Here is an 11,021-nt window from a genome sequence, read left to right on the forward strand (position 1 = left end):
AAGCTTAAAAGATAACATAATGTACCTACAATAGCAATACAATGTGGAATGAGGATGAAGTTGATGCCTTAAATGCCCCAACACCTTCACAAATATCCAATGCTTAAAGTTAATGCTCCCAAAAGAACTGAATAATTGCTAAAATCCTAACTTTAAGTATTTATCGGGCCAAAAATCGCGCTAAAGTTTTGGACAAAAACACCCTTCGCGGCATCATTACGGACCGTAACACAGGTTACGGTCCGTCACTCAGTTCCGTCCTTTGTCAGCTTGATATTAGGTCAACCGTTACAGCTTCTTTCGACGGACCGTAACACAGGTTACGGTCGTATCTTCTAGCGGATCATGTCTTCAGTGGCCAATGCGTTACGCCCCGTAACCTGCATTACGAACCGTCCTTCTGGGCGTAACATGTGAAAATAATTAGGCTTCTTACTGGAAATTCTCTTCAGATTACGGTACACATTACGGCCCGTAACATGAGTTACAGACCGTCCTTTTGAGCGGCATGTATCTAGATCTTCCTCTTAGGTTACGGATCACATTACGGTCTGTACCATCCAGTCTCTTGAGGATATCCTATGGGCATATGTATTGGATTTTGGAGAAATTTGGGATGATCAGTTACCGCTTATCGAATTTTCCTATAACAACAGTTATCATTCTAGCATCCAAATGGCCCCGTATGAGGCTTTATATGGGCGCAAGTGCAGATCACCAATTGGGTGGTTCGAAGTGGGAGAGACTAAATTGATAGGGCCAGACTTGGTCCAGCAAGCTATAGAAAAGGTCAAGTTTATATAGGACCGGTTATTAACAGCTCAGAGTCATCAGAAATCCTATGCCGATAATCGTCGAAGGGACCTAGAGTTTCAATTGAAAGATTGGGTATTCTTGAAGGTGTCTCCAATGAAAGGCGTTATGAGATTTGGTAAAAAGGGCAAGCTTAGTCCCCCGTACATTAGACCTTATGAGATTGGATGCAAGGTAGGCCAAGTGGCTTACGAATTAGATTTACCTCCTGATTTGGAGTCAGTTCACCCAATTTTCCATGTATCGATGCTTCGTAAGTGCATTGGAGATCCTTCCATAATTGTACTAGTAGATGATGTCCAAGTCACCAAACAATTGTCTTATGAAGAAATTCCCATTGTCATTCTAGATAGGCAAGTGCGGCGACTTAGAACCAAAGATGTAGCTTCAGTTAAAGTTTTATGGAAAAATAATAATAGAGGTGAAATGAACTGGGAAGCAGAAGAATACATGAAGTTTAGGTACCCGCATTTATTTCCACCTCCAGAAGAGACTCAGACAAAGATGCCAACGTCTTCAGGTATGTAATGCTTTTCTTGATGTTTTCTTGGTCGTGTATGGCCATGGTTGTTGATGTTGTTGTTGTAGCCCTGTGAGGTGATATATTTTGGGTTGCTGTGATAGGTTGGGAGTGCCATATTACAGGGGAAACTCTGGCGAAATTTATATAGAATCCCCAAGAACCTAACAGTCGAGGATGAATGTTCCTAAGGGGGGAAGAATGTTACATCTCGGAAATTCCGGATTTGTTGCCTTGTGAGTAGACTAATGTGAGCTTAAGATGAACATGACGTCCTTACAAGATTAAAGAGAGTACTAGATAACTTAAAGTGTGTACCATAAGATTTTGAAGTCATATGGACATGGGAGACTAAGCTTGTCGAAGGAAGTGAAATGTAAGTCATGTTTGGAAGGGTTTTCGCGATAGTTCATTTGATACGTATTTAGTAATATCTTGAAGGGTTGATATAGGGCCTATTGTGTGGTTAATGAAGTGTTATATAAGTGCCAAGAAGGTTCCACAACGATTGGAAGTCAAACGAATCACCGAGAGCAAGCTCAGAAAATATGGCTTGTACGACCACTTATACGGTCCGTATAACTTATACGGTCCATATAAGGGGTCTGTATAACCCTTCCAGAGAAGGGTATTTTCATGATAGAGTTATATGGTCCACTTAAATGGATCGTACAAGTTATACGGACCGTATAAGTGTCTGTATAACTCAGTTGGGCAGCTTTAGCCATTTTGTATAAATAGCTGACCCTTGTTCATTATTTCATTTCCCACATTCTCTCTAAGTCTTGAGAGCTCCAAACCCTTCTCCAAGAATATTCCACTCAAACCCAAGAGAAAGCAAAGATCAAATAGTAAGAATTAAGGTGTTCATGTGTTGGAAGGCTCACTAGGGTTAGTAGACTTCAAGAATAACTTGGGTATTGAAGCTAGGGTTTTCACACAAGTTGATAACTTGCTCCAAAGCTCATTCTTATGAGATAAGAGGCTAATTTTCATGCTTATTTCATGTTATTAAGAATGCTTAGTTGTTGCATAACTTGGGTGAAAGGAGAAAGTAGAGGATGAGTTCTAAATGTAGTTTTCATGATGTTTTTGAGTAGTAAGCTAACTTGAGTCATGATTCTTAGTATGATATGGATATAATCTTTTTATAAAAGGTAATAATAATGATGAGGAAGCGTTGTATGAAAATGTGCTAACGGTTGGTGTGAAGTTGTTAGTATAAGTTGAATATGAGAATGAATTTTGAAGACTTAATGGAATGTGATTACGTGATTATGATATTGTGAATGTTATTATGGAAGTTTGGGAGTTGTTTTGTAATATGATAGAAGTCGATGAAATAGGGGAAATGTTGCCCAATTTTCATTAACTCATGAATTATTCTAGTTTGAATTTAAGAGTATCTTTAAGGCTTAACCATGGTATAAACCCTTCTAAATGTAGATTTTCCAAGCTTCGACGGTGAACGTTAAGTAATTAAGAAGACAAAGAGGTATGTAAGGCTAACCCTTCTTTAATTAAGGCATGATCCCATCACTATATACCTTCACATGAGTTCCATAATGTCTTCCAAAATGACTTCATCCCTAGAATTACTAAAGCTCATGATTCTTGGTATTCTCGCGATACCATTACCTTCATTATATGATAGGTGATCCTCTAAGGAAGGATACAGTGAAAACAATGATGTTGATGATGTTAATGATTCGTATGGACTCTTATGTAACATGTATAATTATGTATGACTATTATGTAACACCGAGCTTATGTGGCCGGGTATGATATCTACCGCGCACGCACCACTGCAGTTGGGTATGGATAACACTGAGCCTTGGTAGGGCCAGGTATGTATAACACCGGGCCTTGTCATGGCCGGGTATGTGAGACGCCGAACCTCTATGGTCGGGTATGGTACTACTATATAACTAAGCATTAGAAATGGAAGGTTCCTATTAGAAAAAGGGTAAGAATACATGATGATGGTTGCTAGCGCTACTAATGGCTCTATCATCTCATGACTTTTCTATCCTATGTCATTTCTTATGCTTCTATTATGATGTTGATTATGCTTTACATACTCAGTAAATTATTTGTACTTACGTCCTTTTGTTTGTGGATGCTGCGTCATGCCCACAGGTGGACAGGGGGATAGGCTTGATCATAGATTACTTGTTCAGAGACTGCATAGAGGAGCTCCATTTGATCCAGAGCTGCAGCTGTTGGTATTATTCTTTTGTGTATATACATATGGGCATGTCGAGGTCTTGTCCCGTCCTTATGATGTTACATACTCTCTTTAAAGGCTCGTAGACAGTTGTATATAGCTAGATGTCTTTTAGCCGTGTCAGCTCATATTTTGTATATTGTTTTGTTAGCCTCGTCGGCTTAGGTATATGTACATGGGCATAGTTGTTAATGTTGATATAGAAATGTTTTTGCCCAATGAGATCCGCATTATTGATGTATAGAATTCATAAGTAGGCCATGTGGCTCACCTAAATGTGAATGTGAATGTGAATGTGAATGTCCAATGAAAGGGGTCCGGTTGGGTTAGCTCCGGGTGCCCGTCATGGCCCTCCTGATGGGTCGTGACATATAGTCGAGCCCATTTCTCCCTTCCAGCATCATCCAAATATTCCTTTACCCGTATATCAACATTCTCAATCTTTTCCATCAGTTTATCCAACTCATCCTGTGTGTATGCCTTGGCAAGTGAATAAAACACAAGACTCAATACTTCATCATTCGACTTGTATTTCTTAGTCACATTTTTCCACAAATGTCATATGGAAGCCAAATGAGGAACAGTAGGATACACCCGATACACCGCTTTGATTATGCTTTCATGTCTGTCAGACATGACACACATGTTATCCCTAATCCCATAAGCTAGCTTGAACTGCTCAAAGAACCAAGTCCAGGACTTATCATTTTCCGAATCTATCAAACCATATGCTAGTGGTAGAATATTACCTGTATATACATTTGCATTTTAAAAAGTTAATCATAGACAGTGTATTTTTATCCGTCTATATTTATAGTGTATTCCAATAATAAAAACATAGAATTTTTTTAGAGTAATGTAATATATATTTACAATGTATTTCAGTTTATATTAGTAGTCCATATAGATAAATCAAAACTATATGTATGTATTATTGAAATTAAACACATAGAATTACACATACCTGCATCATCCAAAGTACTTGTGGATACAAATGTACCATTATACGTGCTTTTAAGGCATGCACCATCCACTATCACTATTGGTCTACAACACTCGAATCCCTTTATGAATGCGTTGAGTGCTACAAAGAAATATAGGAACTCATTTTCACATGATTTTTGCATTTTAACATGTCATCCAGGATATGGTTTATCTAGAATATAGACATATGCCGGTGTCACGACCCAATGTAGGCTTGTGCGGGCACCTACCTTCCCACCTTGGTAGGCGAACCCTCTCATTTATATAACGTTTCAATCACACAATATTCCTTTCAAAAATATCAGGAAATTAAGAAAATACAGCGGAATTGCATTATATAAATACTAACTCGAATGTTTCATAATCCAACAATACATATTTACAGACTCGATACAATTTTCCCATGACCTAGCTTAGACTAATACAAGAGCGACTAAGTAAATTTCGGAATGACATCATATTCTAAGACTCAACCTCCAACCTCGGAATGAAATGGAAGGATGCCTTCCAGACAAGCACTGTATAGCTTCCGCATATACCTCGATCAATCACCTGAAACAATCTAAACCCGAAAAGGGTGTAGCAAGTGCAATATCAGCACAACCACACGTACTGAGTAGGTATCATAGGCCGACAATGGTTAGTAACACATATTGGTAAAGAATTCACGAATAATGATGATAATCACTAAATCAAGTCACATATCCCAAAACAGCAGATCACAACTTCAATATAACTTAAGTCATAACTAATCTATAATGAATTACAAGTTGGCCAAACACCTACACAGATTCTAAACACCTTTACCATTCCCAAGTCACTCGTTCGTGTTTTAGGAGCGAACTCATTGTTACGACACCTTTATGTCCAACCTCGCTTAACACGATACACTACTAGTTTTAGGTTTATTTAACAGGCACAAGTCAACAATATAAGTCACAAGAATCGAGTTCAAATGGTTGTCATTGCCTATGTATAGTATCTAAACCCCACATGATAAGTCTGAGTATGTCTGATCTAACCAATCTCTACGATAAAATCATTGAATTACGATCATCACAACGGCTTCATCAAAATCCAATCAACACAACAAAATCATCACAATACAATCATCACATACATCTCGGCCAAGTCATACTGCAATGCAATGCAATAATGGTATGAATGCGATGCATGCCATGCTAATGAGGTGTACACATGCACTCCGGATGGAAATATAGACGTCTCGGTAGCACAATCCAGAGTGACTCACGAAGTCTAAGTGTCACCAATCCTAGATCTTTGCCCAACCGACAGACGACCCTGGCTAATTGCTCACAGTGGGAGTCTCATCGGTACCACCCTGGGGACCCGCGGAGCCCATGCCCTAACAACGATTCCGGGGTAACATCGGAATCGGCCATGCAACAACGATTACGAATATAACCATCGGACATCGGCCTCCTCACAGTCACCCAAAAGAGTCTGTCAAATATCAGTTTCACAAATCAACGATTCCGAAAATGAACCTCGGACATCGGCCTTCTCACAGTCACTCAAGTAAAAGAGTTTATCAATTATCAGTTTCATATAAACAACGATTATGGAATGGATCTTCAGACATCGGCCTTTTCACAATCACTCAAGTAAAAGAATTTATTAAATATTAGTTTTGCTCAATCACCGGATTATTACCGGGTATCGGCCATGCATGAATATGAGAGAATGTGTGCAATACATAAGTCAATCATCAAAAATCATGCTTAATATCACAAATACCACCAAGAGGTATGCCAACAATGTATCGCCTCACAACACCACGGTGGGTATGCTAAAATATATCAAGTAAAGTACCAACAATGGGTACGCCAACACATATCAATAACTCAAGTACCAACAGTGGGTACGCCAACGTATATCGAGCACAGTTATTAACAACGGTCTGTCCATTCTATCCAAATCAGGACGACAAGTAGGACTCGATATCTATCAACTACACATGGCATCAAGCCAACACAATTAATCAACCAAACACACATAACCGGGTAGCTAGTCCCAACACACATCAAGTCAATCAATTGACATTCGGTATTACCATTTCCCTAAATCAGCATATTTGTTTAGGATAAGAATCTCACTCAACACTCGAGTCATTCGACACAATTTAACTAGGACATCAATCACTACCAATAATTGACAGAAAAACACATGGGTGAGACTTAATCGTTGACAGAAACCAGAAAAGAAATAAAATCCTTTTCCTCTTCCTACTCCACATACACTCCCCCTCACCCACGATTCTCCTCCCACTCCCAATCGGTTATAAACCCTCAACTTCCCCCTCCCATCACCATAAAGCATCCTTAATAGCCTATACTTCAACCCTCACTTTAATCCAAACATAAACTACGACAAATTGTTCCTCAAAGAGGAAGGAAATGAGGGTTTCCAAGGTCACTCACAGTCATCTCTAACCACACCTGAATTCTCAACCCTCAAGGAAAGAAATTTTCCCCTCTCTACTTGTATTAGAATAGGTAAGCATGATTTGTAGGTTCTTATACCTCGATTAATGGGTTTATTAACCGCCAATGTTAGGGTTTTTGGGTTTTTGGTTGATGGGTTCACGGGGTGTTGATAGGCTGAATTTTACAACTAATTTAGTGTTAGGATCATCTAAATATCGAGTCCTGCGTAGTTGATGAATAGATTTCGACCTAAAAACTCAAACATAGTAAAGAAAATTTACTGAAGAATTTATTCGGAAAATCCCAAAATCTATGTTGGTTTGTTGTTAGAACTGTCCATTAATGGACTTAGACTTCATGCACATTGATTTTTGGTTAGATTCGTGCTGGGAAATGATGTTTGGGCCGAAATTTGGGTCGGGGACTGAAATTTCTCGATGGGTTTGCTAGGGACGACGATACCGTTGTAGCGGTCCTCCTTCTGCTTTAGCAGTCAATGGGGAATTTTTACATGGCCACTGTAGCGGCCTGTTTACCGTAACAGCGGCACTGCCTTAGCGATCTGCAGACCGCTGCAACGGTGCCTGCAATTTCTGCAACTGGCAGATTCTGCGACGGGGGGGGGGGGGGGGGGGGGGGGGGGAATTTCATTCAGTTTTTCAAGTTGTTCCCTTTTATACTGATACACAATTGCTAAGATGTGAATCTAACACATTCCTAAATCCCTTGCGGACAAAATGGCACAGAATCCGAAGAAATTCAACAAGTTCAAGGCGAGGAAGAGGTTCCTGCCTACGGGAAGTTTCCAACGCCTGATAGCTACCAGTTATACTTGCAGCAGCTGCCCATGTCCTTACTATTGGAGCGGGACTTTGATATGACCAATGTGGACAAATGGGCTTCGGATTTTCTAGCTCGGTTAAATCGAATCAAGTGGAACTGTTTGGTCGAGAACCCCGGGCTTTGCAACCAAAACTGGGTGAGGGAGTTTTACTCCATGTTGCCTACGGTGGACTGGGATTCTCCTAGCCCAGAGATTGTTATCCAGGGTACTAGGGTGAAGGTGGGGCCCAAGGTCATCAATAGGGTGTAAAAACTTGACAATCATCCAGAGGAGCCTTTTGCAGCCAAGGCGACGGAGCAGGATTCGAGGTGGTTGGCTTCGGTGTTAGTTCATGAGGGTGAGATGAGGTATGCCATTTGGGCCGATGGCAAGGTTGCGATTTCTAATGATTGTTTTACTGCGGAGGCAGTGGTTGTACATTGTCGCTCGTAGGGTGCGACCATCGAAGAATGTCTGGGATGTGACTTTCTATCATGCTTTGGTTATTGCCTTTATCCTTGAGGACATACCAGTTAATGTCGGCTCTTAGGTGGTTGCGGAGTGGAAGGACTTCCTGAGGGAGGGAGATGCGAGTCTAATGTTCCTATCCTTGATCACCTCGTTATGCAAGATATTTAAGGTACCCAGAGAGAATGCCACGGACGAGTGGGTACCCAGTGATAATCTATTTCACCCACTTCTGGTGAAGGGTTGGGGTACTGCCGTTGTTAACTGGGAGAGTGGGAAGAGGAGGAAGGTTAGTGATGCCCGAGAGGGAGACAGTGGGGTTGGGGCTGATGATAAGGCCGGTGATGAGGGCGGTCAGGGGACTGGGACTAGGGCCTCTCACCTTCAGGGTCCCTTTGAGCGTATGGAGACGCACTTTGATGAGATGGAGGCCATGTTGTGGGCGATACCCATGCCAGCTAATGGTTCTAGTTTATCGGGTGATGCTGCCGCCTTTGTCACCAGGGATAAGATAAGGGTTATTTCAATACCTAGAATACTATGGGAGAGTCGCTTTCCTCCATGCAGACAGTCTATTTTACCTTGTCCACAGACCACAGAAAACTTTGGGAGGACTTCGATGTTGAGGTTGCCACGAACAGATCCCGGGATAAAGTGTTCATCTATAAGTGGAGAGGGACCAAGGCCATATGGGACACTATGCGCCCTGGCGTGGCGATTCCCGTGGGCAACGAGGACGAGGACGACTCTAACAGGTATTCCTTCGTGGAGATGCCCACGGTGGTGCAGTTGGGCAGGTAGAGGCAGTCGGCAGCTCTGACGATGATGACGCCATGAGCAAGATGGATGATTAGAGACCCCTCTTTCCCTTTCCCTTTTGGTGATGATATAGTTGCCCATGTTGGGTTCTGCAGTTTCAGATGCCCTATAGCCTACCGTAGACGGGTACGAACATCTACGTACCATTCCATGAGAATCTACTAGACATTGCTGTTGTACCTAGTAGACCGGTAACCTACTCTCTGATACTAACTTGTCACGGTCCAATTTAGGCTCGTGCGGGCACCTACCTTTCCACCTTGGTAGGCCAACCCTCTCATTTATATAACGTTTCAATCACACAATATTCCTTTCTAAAACATTAGGAAATTAAAAAATACAACAGAATTTCATTTTATAAATACTAACCCAAATGTTTCATAATCCAACATTACATATTTACAGACTCGATACAATTTTCCCATGACCTGGTCTAGACTAATGCAAGAGCGACTAAGTAAATTTCGGAATGACATCATATTCTAAGACTCAACCTCCAATCCCGGAATGAAATGGGAGGAGGTCTTCCAGACAAGCACCGCATAACTTCTGCATATACCTCGATCAATCACCTGAAACAATCTACACCCAAAAAAGGTGTAGCAAGTGCAATACCAGTACAACCACACGTACTGAATAGGTATCATAAGCCGACAATGGTTAGTAACACATATTTGTAAAGAATTCACGAATAATGATGATAATCACTAAATCAAGTCACATATCCCGAAACAGTAGATCACAACTTCAATATAACTTAAGTCACAACTAATCGACCATGAATTACAAGTTGGCCAAACACCTATACAGATTCTCAACACCTTTGCCATTCCCAAGTCGCTCGTTCGTGTTTTGGGAGCGAACTCATTGTTACGACACCTTCATGTCCAACCTCGCTTAACACGATACACTACTAGTTTTAGGTTTATTTAACAGGCAAAAGTCAACAATATAAGTCACAAGAATCGAGTTCAAATGTTCGTCATTGCCTATGTATAGTATCTAAACCCCATATGATAAGTCTGAGTATATCCGATCCAACCAATCTCTATGATAAAATCATTGCATTACGATCATCACAACGGTTTCATCACAATCCAATCAACACAACAAAATCATCACAATACAATCATAGCATACATCTCAACCAAGTCATAATGCAATAAAATGCGATGCGATAATGGTATGAATGCGATGCATGCCATGCTAATGAGGTGTACACATGTACTCCGGACGAAAATATCAATGTCTCGGTAGCACGATCCAGCGTGACTCGCGAGGTTTAAGTGCCACCCATCCCAGATCTTTTCCCAACAGACAGACAGGACCCTGGCTAATTGCTCACAGTGGTAGTCTCACTGGCACCACCCTGGGGACCCGCGGAGCCCATGCCCTGACAACGATTCCGGGGTAACATCGGAATCGGCTATGCAACAACGATTACGAATATAACCATTGGACATCGGCCTCCTCACAGTCACTCAAAAGATTCTGTCAAATATCAGTTGCACAAATCAACGATTCCGGAAATGAACCTCAGACATGGGCTTTCTCACAATCACTCAAGTAAAAGAGTTTATCAATTATCAGTTTCATATAAACAACGATTCCGGAATGGATCTTCAGACATCAGCCTTTTCACAATCACTCAAGTAAAAGAATTTATCAAATATTAGTTTTGCTCAATCACTGGATCATCACCGAGTATCGGCCATGCATGAATATGAGAGAATACGTGCAATACATAACTCAATCATCAACAGTCATGTTTAATGTCACAAATACCACCACGAGGTATGCCAACAATGTATCGCCTCACAACACCACATCGGGTATGCCAAAATATATCAAGTCAAGTACCAACAGTGGGTGCGCCAACACATAGCAATAACTCAAGTACCAACAGTGGGTACGCCAACG

The sequence above is a fragment of the Lycium barbarum genome, chromosome 2, assembly GCF_019175385.1.
Source record: "Lycium barbarum isolate Lr01 chromosome 2, ASM1917538v2, whole genome shotgun sequence".
Lineage (NCBI taxonomy): Eukaryota > Viridiplantae > Streptophyta > Magnoliopsida > Solanales > Solanaceae > Lycium > Lycium barbarum.